Here is a 25,415-nt window from a genome sequence, read left to right on the forward strand (position 1 = left end):
TCATCATATACCTTTACAACTTAATTTCCAATAAAATATTTGAACCAGGAGAAAAATCCCTTGTGAATTTTACTGTTAGAGCTGTAGCAGTTAAGAACTCCACTTTTTCTCATTAATGGGACTTTGTGCTTTAGAACCAAAATAATGATTGTCTAGCCAATGTGGTGGTTTTAGTCTGTTCAGGCTACTGTTACATGTGGTGTAGACTGGATGGATTAAACAAGAGAAATTTATTTCTCACTGTTCTAGAACCTAGGTGGTCCAAGATTAAGGTGCCCATAGACTTAGTTCCTAGTGAGAGCCTGCTTTCCAGGCTTGGAGAGAGTCACCTTCTGGCTGTGTTCAGATGATCCTTCTTCACTGCGGGCCTGTGGAGAGAGAATGAGAGGCCTGTCTTCTCATAAAAGCACTAATCTCATCATGAGGGTCCCACATGCAGGACCACATCTATACCTAATTACTTCCCAAAGGCCCTACCACCAAATACCATTAGGTGGGGGATTAGGGCTTCAATACCTGAATGAGGGGGAGGTGGTTACTAATACTTAGCTCATAATTATCGAGATAATTACTAGCTAACCACATTTAGGCAAGTTACTCAACTTTCCTAAGCCTCAGTTTTCTAAATCTGTAAAATAGCTGCATCGCTGAAGTCCTCTTGGTACAGTACTTAGGAAATTGTCTCTATAGAGCAAATGTTCATTTTTATCTTTTAAATATCTCTGTTTACCTTTTGTAGCCACTAAAAATATTCAAGAAAGTATTCTACTTACAAAGAAATATGCTCTAATTTTTACTTCTGATTTATAATGAATTAAAATGTAAAATATACTATCTCCCAAATGGAAAAGGGCTTTAGAGGTTTCTAAGCTCTTATTTTAAAGTACCAATCTTCATATTACATAGGAAATTTAGCAACTGTTATTTTATAAACATAAAGTGTAAAAATTCTACTTTACACTTAAATACTATAGTTTATTTTTATCAATCTAACATGAAAATAGAAAGTGAACATGTTCTGACAAATATATTTTTTTTCTCTTAAGTGAAAAGCCTAGCTAAGTTGTAGGTTTACTGATACTTAAGAAATGGTACCTTTACCTCATCCCAATATCTGTATAAACGTTAACATAAAATGAAGTTCATAACAAAAATGTTAGCATTTTAACTTTTTAAATATTAGTTTCTATTTTTAACATTATCGCCTCCTTCATTTGCTGGATTTCTACAATTTTTAGTGCAGACAATAAGAGCTCTCTTTACCTACATTCTGTTATCTGCAGTGGTCCCTTTAAGTTGTTAATCACTGTTCTAGCACTCTTTTGCTAAAATAACTGGTCACTGTCTACAGAGATTCAGTAATTTATTAATTGGGGCTTTATTTATTAAATGCCTCCTGTGTACCAGGCACTGCTCTATGTGGTGAGTATATAGAAATCCTCTTGAATAAATGAAATTACAGTGTGAAATGATAGATCCTGCAAACAACCAAGACTATTTCAGATTTTCAAGCATTCAAAAAAGCTAAAGAATAGTAAACAAGGGTAGTATATATTCCTTTAGATAGCTGGTCAGGTGAAGAGTCCTAGAGGTGGTGTCATCTGAGCCAAAATTTGAACTGAACTAACCAGCTAGGTTTCAAAAAAACAAACAAACCAGGAAGAGTGCCATGTTGAGGGGAGGAACAAACCTAAGGCACTTGATGGCAGATAAGAAGAATTTAGCATGTTCAAAGGCCAATGAGTAGAACTGTAGAGTTGGGAGCATAATGAATAATCTGGAAGGAAATTGTGGGTGAGTTTGCAGGAACCAGATCATAGAATGTAATCTGAAAGAGAATATTGAGATTTTGTTAAAATTCAATCAGAAGCCAAAGAAAAGTTGTTTTGTTTAAAGATTTATTTGACTGACAAAGATCACAAGTAGGCAGAGAAGCAGGCAGAGAGAGTGAGGGGGAAGCAGGCCCTAGTGGGGCTCAATCCCAGGACTGTGGGATTAGGAACTGAGCCGAAGGCAGAGGCTTTAACCCACTGAGCCACCCAGGTGCCCCCTAAAGAAGAGTTTTAAAAGGGAGAGGAGGGACATAATTTTACTACATATTAAAATGATGAATTTGACAATTGTGTGCTTAAGGTGCTACAGAGGAGAACAAAAGTGAAAGCTGGGAGCCTATATTTGTGACTATTTCCAGCATCCAGGCTACAGGTAATGGTAGTTTCACCATGGTGGTAACAGCAGAGATAAAGGGAGAAGGCACAGGCTCCTAGATTTCCAACTTGAGCAAATGAGAAATTGGTGGAGGTGTGAAGGTAAGCCCGGGTTTAAACAAGATGGGAAGATATCAGGAGTTCTGTTTTCAATGTTTGTTTAGAAGATACAGGTAGAAATGTAAAATATATCATTAAATATGGGTCCAGGATAAAGACATATTTAGGAGCTATTGGCATCTAGGTGAAATGTAAATTTGCTGGGCTAGTATAACTAGAAGAGTGAGCACCTGATCAGACTGTGGAGCACGCCGGCATTTAGAGGTCTCATTCCTAAAAGGGAACTAGCAAGGAATGGAGATGGAGCACTCAGAAGTAGGAGAAAAACCAAAAGAATGTCTTTGAATAATAAAAATGATTATGAGCAATTCCTGGACCAGATACTGTTTTAACTGCCTTAACCTAATTTAATCCTTAATTTCAAGATGTAGGTGCTGTTATTACCTATTTATAAGCAGGAAACCAAGGCACAGTGAGTTGTCATTTTACCCAAGTTTATACAGCTCATACATCATCGATCTAGGACTCAAAGCTACCTAATTCCAAAGGCCATATCCTTAACTAGGACCCCGTATCGACTCTCTGACTTAGAAATGAAAAGTAGCTTTCCTACCCTCTTTAAAACTATGTATGTGTCAAATGTCACTGGGAGACAAGATAACCGGAAAGTATACATTGGATTTGTAACATGGAGATAAGTTATTTCCGTGGAGATAATTTTTCAGTGGAACATTGGTAATGAAAGAAGGAAGCAGGAAGTGGAAACCACAGTGTTGAAGTTTTCTCATGCAAAGTTCTATTGCAAAGCAGAACAAAGAATTGAAGCTGTAGGTAGAAAGATGTGCTAGTTAAGTGGTCTTGGGAAGCAGATCATGAGGTGAAAATAGAGGTACTAGAGATTTACTGGGATAAGGTCTCTAAAGGATAATGAGGAAGGAGCAGGTAGGTGGGGAGAGCCTCTAGATGATACATGTCTCACTCCTGTGAAAGGAGAGGGGAAAAAAAAGCAGGATTAGGTGGGAAGAGACCATGGTGCAGCTCTGAGGAAGCCTCAGCTAGCCTAGGTGGGGAGCTCAGTCAAAGTTGCCTGTATTATCAGACACATGAAAAAATGTTCATCATCACTAGCCATCAGGGAGATTCAAATTAAAAACCACATTGAGATACCACCTTACACCAGTTAGAATGGCCAAAATTAGCAAGACAGGAAACAACATGTGTTGGAGGGGATGTGGAGAAAGGGGAACCCTCTTACACTTTGGTGGGAATGCAAGTTGGTGCAGCCACTTTGGAGAACAGTGTGGAGATTCCTCAAGAAATTAAAAATAGAGCTTCCCTATGATCCTGCAATTGCACTACTGGGTATTTACCCCAAAGATACAGATGTAGTGAAAAGAAGGGCCATCTGTACCCCAATGTTTATAGCAGCAATGGCCACAGTCACCAAACTGTGGAAAGAACCAAGATGCCCTTCAATGGACGAATGGGTAAGGAAGATGTGGTCCATATACACTATGGAGTATTATGCCTCCATCAGAAAGGATGAATACCCAACTTTTGTAGCAACATGGACAGGACTGGAAGAGATTATGCTGAGTGAAATAAGTCAAGCAGAGAGTCAATTATCATAGGGTTTCACTTATTTGGGGAGCATAAGAAATAACATGGAGGACATGGGGAGATGGAGAGGAGAAGGGAGTTGAGGGAAATTGGAAGGGGAGGTGAACCATGACAGACTATGAACCCTGAAAAACAACCTGAGGGTTTTGAAGGGGCGGGGTGGGGGTGGGAGGTTGGGGGAACCAGGTGGTGGGTATTAGGGAGGGCACGTGTTTCATGGAGCACTGGGTGTGGTACAAAAAACAATGAATACTGTTACACTGAAAAGAAAAAAAAAGTTGCCTGTAGGGTCCTTCATGAGGCAGAATGACAAGTATTTAGGAGCCTTGTTATGCTTAGACGTTGGCTAGGGTTATCTGGAAAAAGGCTCGCTTTGGCTTAAATGTAGGACTTCCTAAAAGGTGCTGTGGCTATATAGACTGTCAGCTAACTGAGCTTCTAGCTGATCAGTAAGACCTTTTTTAAAGATAGACCTTGGTGACAAACCTCCATGGCTATCATATTAGGGTTATTTGTTTTGTATATGGGCTTTATAATATTTGTATGTTGATGGGAATCAAAGTATAAAAGAGAACACAGCTACTCAAAATGTATAAAAAGTAGAATGGGACTGAACTTTGTCTTGTTGACGCCTCTAACACCAACATTTTGGGTAAAAGAAAAGTTTATCCCAGTATTTAAATGGTGCCAATAAAAGTATTTTTAATGATTCTTATCCTAGGAGCTATCTCACTAAATATCAATTCTGATCATTCAACTCCTACATCTCAATAGCAAAAAAAAAAAAAAAAAAAAAAGAGGGGGGAGGGAGACAAAGGTTCTGAAGATAGACCTCCAAAAAGGACATAAATGGCCAACAGGTTCATTATCACTAATCAGGGATATGCAGATCAAAGCCAGATAAGATATCACGTCATGGCTGTTAAAAGGGCTATTATCAAAATTAAAGATGTGTTGGCAAAGATGTGGAGAAATTGGAACCCTTGTATACTATTGGTAGGAATGTAAAAATGGTGCAGCTACTATGGAAAACAATATGAAGTTTCCTCAAAAAATTAAATTCAGTTCTCCAAAATAATGAAAAGAAAAATCTCGAAGAGATATTTGTACTCCTGTATGCATTGCAGCCTCATTCATTACAGCCAAGCTATAAAAACAACCTAAATGCCCATCAACAGATGAGTGGATAAAATGTAGTATATACATTAGAATATTACTCAGCCTTAAGGAAATCCTACCACATGAGACCAACAAACACCGGTAAATTATGAGGACATTACGCTAAAAGAAATACTTCAGCCAACAGAAGGACAAATATTTTATGATTCCATTTATATGAGAAATCCTTAATAGAGACAAAGTATAATGGTGGCCAGTAGGGGCAGGAGAGAGGGGGAAATAAGGAATTCCTTTCCAGTGGGTATAAAGTGTCCATTATAGAAAACAAATTTCTGGAGATCTGTACAGTATAGGACCTATAGTCAACAAAACTATATGGTACTTAAAAAGTTAAGGTAGATCTCGTGTTAAGTGTTTTTCTACAAGTTAAACGTATTAAAAAAAAATTCTGGATACTCTTTAACAAATAGAGAAAAGGTTTATAATCAGTGTTCCTCACCTGAATGCACATGGCCTAACACACAGGCTGTGAGAAATAAAATTCTGAGTCGAACATGCCCACATGCTTAATTTGCACGTCTCAAACATTTGGACAAATCACATGATCAAATACAAACTTGATGTTCCTTGTGAGTACAATTGGTAAATAAGTAAATGTCATCCAAGGCTTTTTCTTTCTGTGTCCATGGAATGGTGATATGAAGGTGCAACTGAAAGTTTTAAGGACAAGACACCAAGGTAAATTGTGCAAGAGGTCACTCAACTAAATTGTTCTTAAACTTTAGAAAACCCTGCTTGGTACTGAAATGATGATAAAGTGTTCAACAAATACAAGTCAAAAAAATTGAGACTTTATTCTGTGCAAAGCAGTAATCTTGTTGTCTGCCCAACTGGATACAAGGTCAGTTGTATAGGCTGCAAAAAAGAATTAGGGATTTGTACACACACACACACACCCCAAAATGGAAAGACCTTCACAGATTACCGAAAAACAGATGCAACTTTTTTTTTATTAGATCAAAGTTTGTATACATTTTTAAGTCCATACAGTGTTTGTGAAACACTCTTCTCTGAGCTAATGTGCTTCGCATTAGAAGTAATTTCAGAGGTTATCAATTGCTTGGGGATTCTTGGTGAAAATTAGTAATCTGAGGAAGCATAAAGGCAATAATATAGCATGTATATAAGAATATTCACAGTAACTCTTTGTTCCTTGGGAATTTAGATGGCTAATCCCATAAGATTAATAGTACTTGTTATGTAATGCAGAGAATGATTCCAAAACAAAGAAGTCACCAAGGAATAGTAAGAGGGAGTTAAAAATGAAGGGAACCTTGCTTTTCTGATGGACCTGGAGCTGTTGGCAATCTTGGCCGATGGTTGCCAGCACCATGTCCTCTTCAAACCAACTTACGTGCTAATTTCACTGAAGAACCTGAAAACGGAAGACTTTAGTTTATTCAATGGCTTGTTTTGTTTTAACACCATAATGATCTCAATAGAGATGACTGACTCCTTACTCTGTGTTGCTATAGCTAGTTCAGCTACTACCAGGTTATCTGTATGGGGAATTACTAGGAGTAGTTTTAGAGGGGAAAACAAGACTGAAAAACCTTTAGGTGCCATGGTTACAGGCACAAAATTGCTACCTCTGTGGCCCTTAGAGAAAATTGACGTTGCACACACTTGGAACAGCAATATGCTCCTTTGACTACTTTGCATTTGTGAGGGGATTTCCCTCCAGAAGGTGCAAGGAGCTCCGCATTCTGTCAGGCTCTCAGCAACACCATGAGTGCTTCATTTAAATGAAGACCCAAGGAGTGAGATAAAATAGGTCTCAGACCTGTAAGTTAGGAACAATATTTCTGCAGAGCAAAACTGATTTGGTGCGTTCAGGCAACAGGATTAAGTTAATGCCACAAGCGCTTTTTGTGAAAGGTAAACTTCTCCTGGCTGAAGAGAACAGCAATAATTATTCAAAATTCCTGAAGTAGGCCAACCATTTGTCCAGAGGGCAAAGAAATCCTGCTTGACTGGCTTCCACTCGAAACCAGTGTCAAGTTCCTGACCTTATGAACTCCTCAGAACAATATTAGGTGGAAAAGGAGGAGCTGTTCTCTTTAGCTTCTGTCTCTCTCTCTCTCTCTCTTTCTCTCTCCCTCCCTCCCTCCCTTAACTAGAGCCAGCAATGTGGCTATGTTTGTATTGGCAGTCACAGATTATTTCTCAGAGGGAATCATTATATTTGATAATAAACTTTCATTCTTCATAAGTTGGATGGTATTTTTCTTACCCACCCCCATTTTTTAAATGAGAATGTTCCTTAAGGAAATCCTTTCTTTCCTTACAGTGGGCAATGATTGTAGAAGAATACGTACATTGCTGAAGCTGACCCTAAAAGTTTACCCTTAAGAAGACCTTGCTGTGTTAGTGATCTTTTGCCTTTTCTGGTGTTTTCTGGGTGGGACTGGTGACAGTTGGTCTCAGACCTGGAGAAAGGGAAGAATTAAACTTGACCATCTAAAGTGGTGACTCTTAACATGTGGGATGTCACAGGTCTCACTGGAAGATACACTCCTGACAGAAAAAAAAAATATATATGCTCATAAAAACAATAAAGCCTTGAGAATTTCAGGACCCCCTCGACATGCATCATTTGACCTCACCACAAAGGTTATGGATGTAAGTCCTGTATAATGAAAGGGCGGAGAGTCTTACCCTACTCTATCAAGTTTTGGAGGACTCTGGATCCCCCACCATACCGCAACTTATGGCTAGGCTTTGGGTGTTGTTATGTAGCTCCATTGCTCTGAACTCTGCCATCAAGAAATAACAGCTGGGTCCTCAGTAGTAACTACATTCTTCATATGTGCTGGTTATAAAGCAAATGCTCTACCCTATCTCTCTCCAAAGGTTGAGTTCTTAAACCTTCAACCACAATGCATTGCAAAACTCACTTGGAGCACTCAGGAGTTCACTTACGAGAAGACACACATGATTTCAAAACTATCTCTAGGTGGGTGGTTTTGTAGTTGCCTCTATGAAATGATCTGTCAATTTTAACTTTAATCTTAGGGAAAACCTAGCCATATCTTGGTACATTCTTCATAACCAACTTGGATAATACTTCTGAATTAGAAGATTAAAAGTATCCGAAGAATGAACTAACCTTTCACTCCTTGAGACATTCCCTCCAGGGCAGGCTGAAAGTATCCTGGGAAAAGCAGAAAGGGAAAGCTTATCATTTTTCTATCCAGAGTGTCCTGGGCTGTCAATTCAGCAGCTTTTACAAGAACTAAACCTGCTTTTAAAAAAAAAGAGAGAGAGAGCGAGAAGCTTAAAAGTGTTGTACCATTAGCTATTCTGATTCTAGTCCATGCCAGGAAGCAAAGGTTCTTATTATACCACGTTCTATTTTTGATCTAATCCCTACCAGCAGCCTGAAGTCTCAGCATAGTAATGCTGGGGAAATTCTTTGATGCTAATGGGAAGCTTCACTGCCTTGCCCCTTAAGTTAGACAAACTGACTGTCACTAGGAGTGTGATTTGGGCTCAAAAGAGCCAGGGATAGGAAAAGTGGGCATCTGAAGTGGTCTCTGTGGAGGGTACCGTAGCAAGTCAGAGCCTCCTGTGAAACTTCCCCATTGGTTAGGTTGGCGATACAGAATGAAGGTGATGTGTGTCCCTACTCTGATCCTTTAGAGCCTCATGACAACCTGGTATACATCCTTCAAATACCCAGACGGCACTACCTTTACTTTCTGTGCACGCAATAAGATATGGGAAGAAAAGTCACACTATACAGCAGTTACTGAAAAACGTTCAGTAGAACACCAGGCGTTAAAACCTGGTACCCTCTTGTAATGATAAAGATTGTAACAAGAACAGGAAGTGGCACAGCACAAATCCGTTTGCGTGATAATCATCTCATGAATGTAGAGAGCATAGGAAATGGAACAAATGTAACCCATTCCATTACCACCTTCAAACGGTAACCTCCTTGTCCTAGTCACATGCCCTACTTATGGTCCTAAGTAAAGAACAAGGGAAATCAAAAGGTCGACTGACCCTAGGGACCAAAACAGCCCCCACATGTTTATAAGTGTATGTATATGTGTGTGTGTGTGTGTGTGTGTGTGCATCTTTCCTCCTCTGAACTCTGATGCATTAGAGAATTCCTTCTAGTTGATTCCCTAACTTTGACCTAAATGAAGCAGTCAGATGTGTGAGAAACAAAGCAATGTAAAAACCAGACTCATTTGGGAGCCCGCACACTCCTTATCACCGTTTCTCCGAGTTGAGGAAACCCTGACTTTCCCCTAAGCAGAAGCCATGAACAAAGAAGGTGACCGGATGACTGACTGACTTTCTTTCTTTTCTTTCTTTCTTCCTTCCTTCCTTCAAGATTTTATTTGAGAGAGCTAGAGAGCACATGAGTTGGGGGAGAGGAAGAGAGAGAGGCAGACCCCACTCTGAGCAGGGAGCCCGATACTGGGGCTCCTAGGACCCTGAGATCATGACCTGAGCCAAAGGCAGACACTTAATGGATTGAGCCACCCAGGCACCCCTGAACAATTTTCTTCCTTCTTGTCCTCATTGCTTCCTCAGGTAAGCAAAATGGAGCTCTGACTCCCGGGGTGTCCTCTCTCCCCTTTCTAAAGAGATTTGCAGCTTGATTTGGGCTTATCTAAAAGCAAAGAGAAGATCTCAGTTCAAAAGTAAGCCACCCCTGACTGAGGTCAATCAGGCCAGGGCAGAGTGGGTGGTGTAATCCTCCATATATCTTCAACCTGGCCAAGTTTTCCAGGAGGTTCTGTTTCCCTTGGAAAGCTCTTTAAGTAACACTCTGTGAAATTTATAATCAATCCTCTTGTCCCAAGATGACTGCTTTAGTTGTGAAAGGGAAGAGTGAGGAACGATGGCTGAGTTTATCAAATACTAAAGGAGATGAAAGCCAGATTGCCTGGGGTACTGTGTCCATACTGGGCCACAAACAAATCACTCACTCTGCTCAGCTGGCTAATAACTTCTTACATGGCATCCAGGGAACTGTACTACACATTTTCTTCTACTGGGAATTTGTTCAGGCAAGCAAGCCTAACTATGCATTTCGGGCATCCTGGATGCCTGTCCCTTCCTGATGATAACCTGATTACCAAATGGCTCTGGCTGGCTAATAAGGAATGCAACATGGTTATATGTCAATGTGCTGTTGAGAGATTCCAAGTGATTTCATATCTTTTTTTTTTTTAAATGAATTAACCTAACATTTATTTTAATTTTTTATTTTTTCAGCATAACAGTATTCATTATTTATTTTCAGCATAACAGTATTATTTTTGCACCACACCCAGTGCTCCATGCAATCCGTGCCCTCTACAATACCCACCAGCTGGTGCCCCCAACCTCCCACCCCCCACCCCTTCAAAATTCTCAGATCATTTTTCAGAGTCCATAGTCTCTCATGGTTCACCTCCCCTTCCAATTTCCCTCAACTCCCTTCTCCTCTCCATCTCCCCTTGACCTCCATGCTATTTGTTATGCTCCACAAATAAGTGAAACCATATGGTAATTGACTCTCTCTGCTTGACTTATTTCACTCAGCATAATCTCTTCCAGTCCCGTCCATGTTGCTACAAAACTTGGGTATTCATCCTTTCTTTTTTCTTTTTTTTTTTTTTTTAAAGCTTTATAAACATATATTTTTATCCCCAGGGGTACAGGTCTGCGAATCGCCAGGTTTACACACTTCACAGCATACTACTACTACTACTACACTACTCACCATAGTACATACCCTACCCAATATCCATAACCCCACCCCCCTCTCCCAACCCCCTCCCCCATCAACCCTCAGTTTGTTTTGTGAGATTAAGAGTCACTTATGGTTTGTCTCCCTCCCAATCCCATCTTGTTTCATTTACTCTTCTCCTACCCCCTCAACCCCCCATGTTGCATCTCCTATCCCTCATATCAGGGAGATCATATGATAGTTGTCTTTCTCCGATTGACTTATTTCGCTAAGCATGATACCCTCTAGTTCCATCCACGTCGTTGCAAATGGCAAGATTTCATTTCTTTTGATGGCTGCATAGTATTCCATTGTGTATATATACCACATCTTCTTTATCCATCCGTCTGTAGATGGACATCTAGGTTCTTTCCATAGTTTGGCTATTGTAGACATTGCTGCTATAAACATTCGGGTGCACGTGCCCCTTCGGATCACTACGTTTGTATCTTTAGGGTAAATACCCAGCAGTGCAATTGCAGGGTCATAGGGTAGTTCTATTTTCAACATTTTGAGGAACCTCCATGCTGTTTTCCAGAGTGGTTGCACTAGCTTGCATTCCCACCAACAGTGTAGGAGGGTTCCCCTTTCTCCGCATCCTCGCCAGCATCTGTCATTTCCTGACTTGTTCATTTTAGCCATTCTGACTGGTGTGAAGTGATATCTCATGGTGGTTTTGATTTGTATTTCCCTGATGCCGAGTGATATGGAGCACTTTTTCATGTGTCTGTTGGCCATCTGGATGTCTTCTTTGCAGAAATGTCTGTTCATGTCCTCTGCCCATTTCTTGATTGGATTATTTGTTCTTTGGGTGTAGAGTTTGCTAAGTTCTTTATAGATTTTGGACACTAGCCCTTTATCTGATATGTCATTTGCAAATATCTTCTCCCATTCTGTCAGTTGTCTTTTGGTTGTGTTCACTGTTTCCTTTGCTGTGCAAAAGCTTTTGATCTTGATAAAATCCCAAAAGTTCATTTTTGCCCTTGCTTCCCTTGCCTTTGGTGATGTTCCTAGGAAGATGTTGCTGCGGCTGAGGTCGAAGAGGTTGCTGCCTGTGTTCTCCTCGAGGATTTTGATGGATTCCTTTCTCACATTGAGATCCTTCATCCATTTTGAGTCTATTTTCGTGTGTGGTGTAAGGAAATGATCCAATTTCATTTTTCTGCATGTGGCTGTCCAATTTTCCCAACACCATTTATTGAAGAGGCTGTCTTTTTTCCATTGGACATTCTTTCCTGCTTTGTCGAAGATGAGTTGACCATAGAGTTGAGGGTCCATTTCTGGGCTCTCTATTCTGTTCCATTGATCTATGTGTCTGTTTTTGTGCCAGTACCATGCTGTCTTGATGATGACAGCTTTGTTTTTTTTTTTGTTTGTTTTGTTTTTTTAAAGATTTTATTTAATTATTTGACAGAGAGAAATCACAAGTAAGCAGAGAGGCAGGCAGAGAGAGAGGAGGAAGCAGGCTCCCTGCTGAGCAGAAAGCCCAATGCGGGGCTCGAACCCAGGACCTGGGATCATGACCTGAGCCGAAGGCAGCAGCTTAACCCACTGAGCCACTCAGGCGCCCCTAATGACAGCTTTGTAATAGAGCTTGAAGTCCGGAATTGTGATGCCACCAACTTTGGCTTTCTTTTTCAATATTCCTTTGGCTATTCGAGGTCTTTTCTGGTTCCATATAAATTTTAGGATTATTTGTTCCATTTCTTTGAAAAAAATGGATGGTACTTTGATAGGAATTGCATTAAATGTGTAGATTGCTTTAGGTAGCATAGACATTTTCACAATATTTATTCTTCCAATCCAGGAGCATGGAACATTTTTCCATTTCTTTGTGTCTTCCTCAATTTCTTTCATGAGTACTTTATAGTTTTCTGAGTATAGATTCTTAGTCTCTTTGGTTAGGTTTATTCCTAGGTATCTTATAGTTTTGGGTGCAATTGTAAATGGGATGGACTCCTTAATTTCTCTTTCTTCTGTCTTGTTGTTGGTGTAGAGAAATGCAACTGATTTCTGTGCATTGATTTTATATCCTGACACTTTACTGAATTCCTGTACAAGTTCTAGCAGTTTTGGAGTGGAGTCTTTTGGGTTTTCCACATATAGTATCATATCATCTGCAAAGAGTGATAGTTTGACTTCTTCTTTGCCGATTTGGATGCCTTTAATTTCCTTTTGTTGTCTGATTGCTGAGGCTAGGACTTCTAGTACTATGTTGAATAGCAGTGGTGATAACGGACATCCCTGCCGTGTTCCTGGCATTAGCGGAAAAGCTTTCAGTTTTTCTCCATTGAGAATGATATTTGCGGTGGGTTTTTCATAGATGGCTTTGATAATATTGAGGTATGTGCCGTCTATCCCTACACTTTGAAGAGTTTTGATCAGGAAGGGATGCTGTACTTTGTCAAATGCTTTTTCAGCCTCTATGGAGAGTATCATATGGTTCTTGTTCTTTCTTTTATTAATGTGTTGTATCACATTGATTGATTTGCGGATGTTGAACCAGCCTGGCAGCCCTGGAATAAATCCCACTTGGTCGTGATGAATAATCCTTTTAATGTACTGTTGAATCCTATTGGCTAGTATTTTGGCGAGAATTTTTGCATCTGTGTTCATCAAGGATATTGGTCTGTAGTTCTCTTTTTTGTTGGGATCCTTGTCTGGTTTTGGGATCAAGGTGATGCTGGCCTCATAAAATGAGTTTGGAAGTTTTCCTTCTATTGCTATTTTTTGGAACAGTTTCAGGAGAATAGGAATTAGTTCTTCCTTAAATGTTTGGTAGAATTCCCCCGGGAAGCCGTCTGGCCCTGGGCTTTTGTTTGTTTGGAGATTTTTGATGACTGTTTCAATCTCCTTACTGGTTATGGGTCTGTTCAGGCTTTCTATTTCTTCCTGGTTCAGTTGTGGTAGTTTATATGTCTCTAGGAATGCATCCATTTCTTCCAGATTGTCAAATTTGTTGGCGTAGAGTTGCTCATAGTATGTTCTTATAATTGTCTGTATTTCTTTGGTGTTCGTTGTGATCTCTCCTCTTTCATTCATGATTTTATTTATTTGGGTCCCTTCTCTTTTCTTTTTGATAAGTCTGGCCAGGGGTTTATCAATCTTATTAATTCTTTCAAAGAACCAGCTCCTAGTTTCGTTGATTTGTTCTATTGTTTTTTTGGTTTCTATTTCATTGATTTCTGCTCTAATCTTTATGATTTCTCTTCTCCTGCTGGGTTTAGGGTTTCTTTCTTGTTCTTTCTCCAGCTCCTTGAGGTGTAGGGTTAGGTTGTGTACCTGAGACCTTTCTTGTTTCTTGAGAAAGGCTTGTACCGCTATATATTTTCCTCTCAGGACTGCCTTTGTTGTGTCCCACAGATTCTGAACCGTTGTGTTTTCATTATCATTTGTTTCCATAAATTTTTTCAATTCTTCTTTAATTTCCTGGTTGACCCATTCATTCTTTAGAAGGATGCTGTTTAGTCTCCATGTATTTGGGTTCTTTCCAAATTTCCTCTTGTGATTGAGTTCTAGCTTTAGAGCATTGTGGTCTGAAAATATGCAGGGAATGATCCCAATCTTTTGATACCGGTTGAGACTTGATTTAGGACCAAGAATGTGATCTATTCTGGAGAATGTTCCATGTGCACTAGAGAAGAATGTGTATTCTGTTGCTTTGGGATGAAATATTCTGAATATATCTGTGATGTCCATCTGGTCCAGTGTGTCATTTAAGGCCTTGATTTCCTTCTTGATCTTTTGCTTGGATGATCTGTCCATTTCAGTGAGGGGAGTGTTAAAATCCCCTACTATTATTCTTGTCGATGTGTTTCTTTGATTTTGTTATTAATTGGTTTATATAGTTGGCTGCTCCCACGTTAGGGGCATAGATATTTAAAATTGTTAGATCTTCTTGTTGGACAGTTCCTTTGCGTATGATATAGTGTCCTTCCTCATCTCTTATTATAGTCTTTGGCTTAAAATCTAATTGATCTGCTATAAGGATTGCCACTCCTGCTTTCTTCTGATGTCCATTAGCATGGTAAATTCTTTTCCACCCCCTCACTTTAAACCTGGAGGTGTCTTCGGGTTTAAGATGAGTTTCTTGTAGGCAACATATAGATGGGTTTTGTTTTTTTATCCATTCTGATACCCTGTGTCTTTTGATTGGGGCATTTAGCCCATTAACATTCAGGGTAACTATTGAGAGATATGAATTTAGTGCCATTGTATTGCCTGTAAGGTGACTGTTATTGTATATTGTCTCTGTTTCTTTCTGATCTACTACTTTTAGGGTCTCTCTTTGCTTAGAGGACCCCTTTCAATATTTCCTGTAGAGCTGGTTTGGTGTTTGCAAATTCTTTCAGTTTTTGTTTGTCCTGGAAGCTTTTAATCTCTCCTTCTATTTTCAATGATAGCCTAGCTGGATATAGTATTCTTGGCTGCATTTTTCTCATTTAGTACTCTGAATATATCATGCCAGCTCTTTCTGGCCTGCCAGGTCTCTGTGGATAAGTCTGCTGCCAATCTAATATTTTTACCATTGTACGTTACAGACTTCTTTTCCCGGGCTGCTTTCAGGATCTTTTCTTTGTCACTAAGACTTGTCAATTTTACTATTAGGTGACGGGGTGTGGACCTATTCTTATTGATTTGAGGGGGGTTCTCTGAACCTCCTGAATTTTATGCTTGTTCCCTTTGCCATATTGGGGAAATTCTCTCCAATAATTCTCTCCAATATACCTTCTGCTCCCCTCTCTGTTTCCTCTTCTTCTGGAATCCCAATTATTCTAATGTTGTTTCGTCTTATGGTGTCACTTATCTCTCGAATTCTCCCCTCGTGGTCCAGTAGCTGTTTGTCCCTCTTTTGCTCAGCTTCTTTATTCTGTGTCATTTGGTCTTCTATATCGCTAATTCTTTCTTCTGCCTCATTTATCCTAGCAGTGAGAGCCTCCATTTTTGATTGCACCTCATTAATAGCTTTTTTGATTTCAACTTGGTTAGATTTTAGTTCTTTTATTTCTCCAGAAAGGGCTTTTATATCTCCCGAGAGGGTTGCTTTAATACCTTCCATGCCTTTTTCAAGCCCGGCTAGAACCTTGAGAATCGTCATTCTGAACTCTATATCTGACATATTACCAATGTCTGTATTGATTAGGTCCCTAGCCTTTGGTACTGCCTCTTGTTCTTTTTTTTGTTGTGAATTTTTCTGCCTTGTCATTTTGTCCAGATAAGAGTTAATGAAGGAGCAAGTAAAATACTAAAAGGGTGGCAACAACCCCAGAAAAATATGCTTTAGCCAAATCAGAAGAGATCCCGAATTGTGAGGGGGGAGAAAGGGGATAAAAAGGGGTTCAAAAAGAAAAAAAAAAAAAAAAAGAAACTATTTAAAAAAGAAAGCCGATAAAGAAAATATATAAAAAGAGGAAAAAATATATATATATTAGATAAACTATTTAAAAAACGTTAAAAAAGGAAACGGTAAAAGTTAAAAAAATTTAGCAGAAGAAGAGAAAAAGAAAAAAAAATTGAAAAAGAAAAAAAAATTAAATTAACTGCAAGGCTAAAAAATCATGGGGAGAAAGCCATGAGTTCCGTGCTTTGCTTTCTTCTCCTCTGGAATTCCGCTGCTCTCCTTGGTATTGAAACTGTACTCCTGGGTAGGTGAACTTGGTCCTGGCTGGGTTTCCCATTGATCTTCTGGGGCAGGGGCCTGTTGTAGTGATTCTCAAGCGTCTTTGCCCCAGGCGGAGTTGCACCGCCCTTACCCGGGGCCGCGCTGAGTCATCTGCTCGGGTTTGCTTTTGGGAGCTTTTGTTCCCTGAGCTCTTTCCGTAGAGTCCAGAGGACGGGAATGAAGATGGCGGCCTCCCGGTCTCCGGCCCAGAGGAGCCGAGAGCCCGGGGCCCCACTCCTCAGTGCGCCCTCAGAGAACAGCGCCCAATGACTCCCGTCACCCTGGCCTCGGCTGCGCTCCGAGCTGACCGAGCCTGCGACCGGTTCAAGGCAACCCCGAGCTGAGAGTCACTCCTCGGCTCTGTCTCTGCAGCCGGCTTCCCCGTTCTAATACCGGTAAACTCTGCGACACTGAGACACCCCCGATCCTTCTGTGACCCTGCGGGACCTGAGGCCGCGCTGACCCCGCCTGGGCTTCACCCCAGTTAAGCCTCTGCAGTGATATCCCTCAGCGGAACAGACTTTTAAAAGTCCTGATTTTGCTCTGTTGCTCCGCCGCTCACCGGCCCCTCCCCCCACGGTCTATCTTTCCGTCGCTTTGGATTCACTTTTCCGCCAGTCCTACCTTTCAGAAAGTGGTTGATTTTCTGTTTCTAGAGTTGCTGTTCTTCTTCTCTTCGATCTCCCGTTGGATTTGTAGGTGTTTGCAATCTTTAGATAAGCTATTTATCTGATCTCCCGCTACCCGAAGTAGTCTCAGCCTGCTACTTCTCCTCCATCTTGACTCCTCCCGTGATTTCATATCTTAACATAATGGTTGGTGGCTTCCTTATCGGATGCCACGAAAAAGTTTTCTGTGAGGTACACCCATTTCCTAAGTATCCTAGCCTGATTCCCAAAACAGATTACATTGGAATTGTCTTTACAAAGAAAAGAATGAAACCCTACGTTTCAAATGGCCTAAGATTACAGTGGATATAAGCAGTGAAAAATAATCCTTTTGGGGGCAATCCTACGTGGGGAAAAAAGGTGTACTGGAAAACTGGCTACGTAGTTTCTTTTCTCTAATGCATTCCTAAGGGGGTTTAACAGATTTTATATGATTATGGTCAATCAGAACAAGGTCTCTGTTTTCCTCATTTTAAAACATGCTATAGTTTCTTAGGGATACTTGGGTGGCTCAGTCGGTTAAGTGTCTGCCTTGGACTCAAGTCATGATCCAGGAGTCCTGGGAGAGCGTCCCACATTGGCCTCCCTGCTCGGCCAGGAGCCTGCTTCCCCCTCTGCCTGCCCCTCCCCCTGTTTGTGCACTTGCACATTCTGTCTCTCTCTCTGACAAATAAAATCTTTAAAAAAATCTTTTCAAAAGTGATATGATTGGGAGAACAAGCATGGAGGCCAAATTATTAGATCGATCGACATCCTCTAAATTTTAATTTTACTCTTTTTATCCTTGTCTTTTTCATCCCCAAACGACCAGCTTATATGTCTATCTTTACAGCACAACTATTTCTTTGCATTCTTTCACTATTCTATGGAAGATACTGTGGCTGTTTAGAAAGAAAACTAAAGTGAGAGCGAGATGAGGAGCCAGATCTCAGTAGCTGGGTAGCCCGGGGTCATCCCTTGGCAGTGTGGAGCCTCAGTTCTCTCATTTGTAAAGTGAAAATGGGTCTACTTGATATCCAAGGTCCCTTCTAGCTCTGAAATCTAAGTAAGACACATTGGGTTTTTATGAAGTCTAAGTCCATGGCATGGACATCACCCATATTAGTTGTTGGTATTGGTTTGTGGATTTTTAAAAAAATGTTTTATTTATTTATTTGCCATAGAGAGAGGGAGAGAGCCTGAGAGCACAAGCAGAGGGAGCTGCAGGCAGAGGGAGAATCAGGCTCCCCACTGAGCAAGGTGCCTGATGCAGGACTCGATCCCAGCACCCTAAGATCATAACCTGAGCCAAAGGCAAACACTTAATCCACTGAGCCACCCAGGTGCCCCAGTTTTGAGGATTTTTGATGAACATTACATTGAATTTTTTGTTTTTGTTTTTTGTTTTTTGTTTTTTTTGAGGAGCATATTATCTTCTTTTTCCATGAATATTAAAGCTCTCTTATTTCTTGCATATAGTTCTTTATCTTTATAGGTGAGTGTACTTAGTTGCCTCCCATGTGTATTTGTTTGCTCAGTGTCTATTTTTAAGGACTAAAGACATGAGAATAGGAAAGAAAATTACAGAGTGAGTTATATGGAAAGTTTGTAAAGCATACCATGGACCTATGATAGAGACAAGGAGCGGGGTTATTTTGTTAGTTAGGACACTGCATGTGAAATCTGCAGAGTAAGAGGGTTACATGTTTAGGAATGTAATGAATGAAAAAGAGTTTGTATATGTGAAGCTCTGAACTATATTTGGTGAGAGGGAGACATCGACTTCTGCTAAATTATTGGGCCCCCGTTTTATATCCGTGAATAATAAACCATTCTCTGGCTTTATCATTAGAGAATATTAGAACCAACTGTGCAATTCTGAAGCATGAACTGCAGTCACCTTTCCTAAGATAGATCAATGCCGTCTATACATAATCTTGAAATACCCCTCACTAGAGCTATCCAACTGCCAGGCCGCTGCTGTTCTCTGTCATCTGCTCTGTTCCAGCACTCTCTTGGGTAACCCAAGTCTGTTTCAAAGGCTTTCACACTGCAGAACCAGAGATAAGAACTGTCTTAAGCTTACACAGACAATAAATGCCAGCCACAGCGAGGTGCCATTTCCCACCCCAGAAGTGGTCTCAACTGAAAAGGGAACTTTCTTTGATCTTATCCAGGGACTTCATGCCATTAAAATTACTCCATTTCGGCATTCTATTTCCCAATGCTACAGTCATCTTGGTTGGTTGGCTATTCGAATACTTGAGGTTGCCTTATTTCAAACTACTTCTCACCTAGACAAATTAACTGGGAATTCAAAGCACTCATCTTGTGGTGTGCAAAGGATATAGAGACCACCTTGTGTGCAAAGACAAACTGGTAACGAGATGTCATCTCTATTAGTAGCTTGTGACCAGCCTACCTCTCTGGGAATCAGGTGGTATCTTCTAGTAAGATTTTAGATATGTGATTTTCTCCTAAGTTAGTTTCTGGTACCAAGACACCTTTGACTAAACTAATAAACTGGTGGTGGTCAAGCAGATCTGACTTCATTACCAAAGGTTAAGAAGACTATGGAAAAAGTAAACCAAATGTTACAAGCTATACTACTACCACCTACTACAGAAATAACAACTAAAAGGATACCACCCCACCCCCCCAAAAAAATCCTCCCAAAGATTGCATTTTCATTGTCCCACTTGCCAAAGATAATAACCCAGATGAGAAATGTTCCTACCAACAACACAGGATAACAAAATATAGTATAAACAATAATGTAGAGTATCATATTGCTGTACTTTTGGTAATCCATACCAGCCTGTTAGAAAGATTGGAGACCAAATTAATGGGAGTTGTGATGATGATGAGAGAGTTGTAGACAAATAGAAGGTCAGTGTTTGCCATCTAAACTATGGAGCTATGCACCTGGTCATAGGTCAAAATAGGTTATATTTATGACCTACATACAATATGTCTGAGTGTTTGTTGCTTATATGCATGCATTTAAGCTATGCGGAGAAGTCCAAGGTATGTTAGAGGGAAGTCTGTATATTTGAGATAATCTGATAAAAGTCAAATTAAATATATATCATATTCACATGTTTGTATGTAACCTATTTCAATTCCTTTCAGTTAGGGAAAATGGTGCATTGGTTAAATTGGAACCACGTGTGCAATGTTACCTCTGAAAATGGCCCAGGGGCTCCATGTGTCTTTACTAAAATGAGAAAGACTCTATGAATAAAATAGATTTTTTGAGCTGAGTATTGAAGGAAATTTAGAAATGCACGTAGATGAAAATGTGACTAAAGGAGAAACCAGGGAGAAACAGCAGTAGCTAGGTATGACAATGGGAATGTTGCTAGATGACCTCAAAACCCGAATCAGGCACCTGAGGGATTCTCAGAGAATTACGGGATTCCAGCAACGGAAACCAGTCAGTAGCATTTAGATGAACATATCTACGGAGAAGAAGATCTTGGATATGAATGGTGAACCAAGAAACAGCCCCAAATCAGTATAAAATAAGAAAACATAAGACATATAATAACTCTGACATTATTAGGGAATGAAATTTACTGGGTTCTGACATCTCTGAATATTCCGGGACCAGGAAAGACTGCTGCTAGGGGTCAGAGGCTGGGTCTGTCTAGAGATAACTAAATGAAGCATTCTTCACCTCTTTTTCCTCTTCTCCACTACATATTTGGAAATGGATTTTCTTCTGATGTTAAATAAGTAAATTATGACGTACAAAACAATGATGGAATAAATCCTATTTTTCTGATTCAAGAGGAACTTCAATTTTTTGCAATATCTCATATTAAAAATGTTAACAGAGATGATCAGGGAGAATACAGAATGATGATTAACAATTATCAGGCATCTTCGGTGTTGGGTACCATGCAAGGGGCTTTACAGATGCCTTCCTATATATTTAGTTGTTACTGTTCCTATATAGATATTCCAGGTCATCTCTTTCTGTTTTATTTTTTTAAAGATTTTATTTATTTATCTGACAAAGATCACAAGTAGGCAGAGAGGCAGGCAGAGAAAGAGAGGAGGAAGCAGGCTCCCTGCAGAGCTGAGAGCCCAGTGTGGGGCTCGATCCCAGGACGCTGGGATCATGACCTGAGCTGAAGGCAGAGGCTTTAACCCACTGAGCCACCCAGGCGCCCCTCTCTTTCTGTTTTAAATAAATACCACATATTATGTATAATATTCACCCACTTACTGAGGAAATGATTTAAAACAAAACCCAGTGTGAAATGGCAGGCACATGCGAATGGAGGTCTTAAGAAAACTGAGAAATTCAGGGATTTTTTTGGACAACTTTAACATTAAGATGTAGGTGGGTGCCTGGTTAGTGATTTTATTAAATAACAACAAAAAGGATCAAGCAAAGGTAGAGCCTCATGCTGTTGTAACTAGAAAGTTCTATAAGCATACATGGTTGGATTTAAGAAACAGTATTAGGACAGAAAAGCTAGTATTTTGCATCATTTGCTACAGTTCTGAGACATCACTACAATTATTTCCATGGGGGTAATGAGCAATTTTGTGGACGATTAGGAATCTTGAGCAATATTAGCATAGATGCAAGATAATCTTAAGCAAGACTCTTATTTCTGTACACAACTGGAAAAACTAGGTCTTTATCTTAAGATACCTTGATTGGAAGATTCACTAGTTATAAAGGAATTTCAGGTCCACAAACACATATTAAGTGCATAGGTGTATGGACCACTAATGCCTATTCCCAAGGTGCATCAAACTGAAAACCCAAAAATCATTTTCTCTAAGATGCTTTGCATTAGATTGAAGATTCTTACCCCAGAAGAGAAATGCCAGTATATTAATTGACTCTTTTCTAGGCCCTTTACACGGGGTCTGTTTATGTAGCGCCTAGGATTAGATAAGACAGCAATTCCACATTGCGTTAAGTGAGTAAGAAATGTTTCCCATTTTTTCAGATTAAATTTGAGCCACAGTTGCCAAACACTGTCAGGTATTGTACCTGGGGGGGGGGGGGACATATATATATATAAATTTCTCCCCAATATAACGTTCTATTTTATCTTCAGTAGAGCAAACTGAATTAGAATTTCTAAGATTGCTAAGTGATATTATAAAAAAAAAAAAAAAGTGAAAAAATTAATCTGCTCTAGGTATGTGGTGTTCTGGCAATGTTTTACTATTTGTAGAGCAGGTTTTATACACTGCCCATCTTTTAAATAGGAGAATAAATAATGTGGTCATAAGTGTGTAAGCAGGAAGTTCCCTGAAAGGAAGGCTTCAAAGGAACAGGTGTTTATCAAAGTATTCTACATTATGTGTTAGAATCAGGGGGAGAAGTCTCCAGAAACTTTGTAGTTCTTACTGGTCACATCAAATGACATACTGTGTTGAGAATTTTAGGGCATATCTCTGCAGCCAATATAATGCAGTCAAAAATAAAACCCGAAACTGAGAATAGTCAAGACTACAAATGGCATCTGAAACAGAAGAATGGCTCTCTAGAAAACTGAAAAATACATTCAAGCATTATTAATGCTTAGCAGTTGGATGAAAAGTCTTTTAAGTTTTTCTTTACTATAATGCATCTTATTACCTTTTCAGTGCTATTTCTCATAGTGTCTTCAGGTTTAATTGAGCTTAAATATATGATATGTAAGCATATAATTCGTGATTTGGAAATGCAGAGAAGCAGAAGTTCACAAATTGTGGAGAGAATAGAGTATCGCTTGGCATTTAGATGAAATGTTTTCCCTCAGTGTACTTTCAAATCCATTACCTTGTTTTATTTTAACAACATTCCTAGGATATGGGTAATTTGGCCTTTAGAATTATTCACATTTTACTGTAGAAAATGAGCTTGCTACCTGCCCAAGGAGAGTAATACAGAATTTATATTCAGACTACAACTCTATCACCTTGACATTCTTTCCAGTAAGAGTTGCTGAGTCTGAGAAGTAGAAGCAGGATGGGCTTCAACCAAAATGTGGCAATGACTCCGAAAAGAAGAAATTATTTAAAAAAGAGAGACAGGTGGCTTGACAAGTGAAGATCATATAGTCTTATAATCCTCTGGGTTGGTTAGGTCAGCATTTGCAAGCTAACCCCTCACTGATGCTTTAGAGAATCACATTTTCTCTATGGTATTTTGGACACATATTATATGCTTTCAAAAGTATTTTTCCCACATATATCAAAAGAAGCTTTAAAATATTTGGGTTGAGATGAATCATGATACAAATTCCTCCGGACCCCTACCCCTGGCTTTTTTTTTTCCCCTAAAATCACCATTTTTATCACTTCCAACCTGAAGAAATAAAACATTTGACAAAACGAGTGGCTATCTTTGTAATATCTCCTATGTCCTTCTTAGAAATATTGCCAGTATGTGCCATGACTTCTGTGTGCTGTGTTATGTGAATTTATACTACCTTTTCTTAAAAAGCAGTCATTATTATGGGACATCTGGGTGGCTCAGATGGTTGAGCATCTGCCTTCAGCTCAGGACATGATCTCCAGGTCCTGGGTTGGAGCCCTATATCGGCCTACCTGCTCAGTGAGGAGTCTGCTTCTCCCTCTCACTCTGACCCTTCCCCCGCCTGTGTTCTCTCTGCCTCCCTCTCTCTAAAAAAAGAAAAAAACAAAAAAAACAAAAAATGAAAAACAATGGTTGTTATGCCAGTTAAGACAGATACTACTGTGAAAGTTCTTTTCTAGGAATTTTCTTAGTTTTTAATTCTGTAGAGGAAAAAAAATGGTTTGTTAAAAAAATAATAATAACCCAAAAAAAACCGGTGGGGCAGGGGCACCGGGCTGGCTTAAAGGAAGAACATGTGACTCTTGATCTCAGGGCCATGAGTTTCAGGCCCATGTTGAGTGTAGAGATTACTAAAAAAAAATAAATAAATTTACACTGGTGCCTCACCAATTTTTTTTAATCTTACCAATTTTTAAGAGATGTGCTATATTTTGGGTATGAGTATATAAGCTCGTTTAGTGAGAGTTATACTAAAATTTCGATTAACAATACTTGTGATTTCTGTTTCTCAAATGTGAAATCCTTGTTTTACGTTTGAAAAAATTATTGCTACTTAAGTTGTTAAAACGAACCAAAAAACCTCCTTCAACTGGTTACTGAGTTACTAAATTTTTCTTAATTTTTCAAGTAACCCAGGTGAGTTAAAATTAAGCTAAACATAAAGACAGTGAACTTTATAGTTGAGGTTCTAAATCTCCTTTCAAAATTATTTCCCATAGCAAGATGTTAAGTACTTGAAGTGTTAGGGGTGATGACATCTTACATTTTTGTCGCCCCTCCAATAATCATCTGTTACAATTCCAGACCAATAATAGATGGTCTACAAAGGTCTGATGTTTAAAAAACAAATGCTTGTATCGTTGACCTCTTCCTTGCTCTCCCTAATGATTTATTTTTGCCAAGAGTGCACTGGCTGGAAGTTATTTCAGTGTTCATCAATTAAAACATTTAAAAATGAAACATTGAGCTTAATGGGAAGGAAGATGCTAGAACTGGCCAATAAGAATAATTCTAAAATAATGAAAGGGTGCAGCAGGAGTAGTTGTCAGTGTTAGGCTTGCGAGGAAATGATGAGTGGGGATTTTGTGACACCTGACTAAAAATCAATGCTCCTGGAAGGTGATATAATAGCTTGAAGTTGGAAAAAAATAAGTACAGGGAAATCAAAGCTGACATGGTAAAACTGCCCAGAAAGAAGTGGTAGAATAATGACAATGTCAAGCAACTAATGGATCTAATGAGGCATAACGGCGATGGCCGAAAGATCTCATGTCTTCTAAAACAACTAGTTAATTTAGCTGACTAATTTGCTTACTCACCTTTTCTACTCAGTCTCTTGGGAACACTATGGTGGTCCCTCTTCTATCACACTTTGTATCATTTCTCAGGAGAAATCCTCAAAATAACAGTTAATATTAGAAAGTTCCCTTGGGAAAAAAAAAAAGTATGTGTTAAAAATAAGGTCTTTAACTTATTTATTAAAGTGATAGCCATCTAACTCCAAAACAAAATCCCAAAGTTGTTTTTCTGTATGAGAAAAATACAAAGGAATGAGAAATGAAAGTAAAATGTGCACCTGTATTTTTTCTGGCTCCAAAAGATCAAATTAAAAGGTGGTGGTTTGCACTTTGTTAAGAGAAAGGAATGTGAAAGGTCGGCATTTTGTGCTATATTTCTTTACATTAAGTTATTCCCAAACTCCTGTTTCAGTTTGGAAAACTTGTTAGTAGCTTCCTTCACGTCCTTCTGACTTAGA

General features: G+C 39.4%; 1 long non-coding RNA gene across 1 annotated transcript; it reads right to left on the bottom strand.

Annotated features, from left to right (window-relative positions):
- Window positions 1-223: 223 nt before the first annotated feature.
- Window positions 224-5,552, bottom strand: LOC125094883 (uncharacterized). The gene is made up of 3 exons (XR_007125727.1): window positions 5,506-5,552; window positions 3,172-3,248; window positions 224-368 (listed from the first exon to the last, which is right to left on the bottom strand). It is a non-coding gene; the product is annotated as an uncharacterized LOC125094883 (long non-coding RNA).
- Between the last annotated feature and the right edge of the window lie 19,863 nt (window positions 5,553-25,415).

This window comes from Lutra lutra, chromosome 3, assembly GCF_902655055.1.
Source record: "Lutra lutra chromosome 3, mLutLut1.2, whole genome shotgun sequence".
Taxonomy (NCBI): Eukaryota; Metazoa; Chordata; class Mammalia; order Carnivora; family Mustelidae; genus Lutra; species Lutra lutra.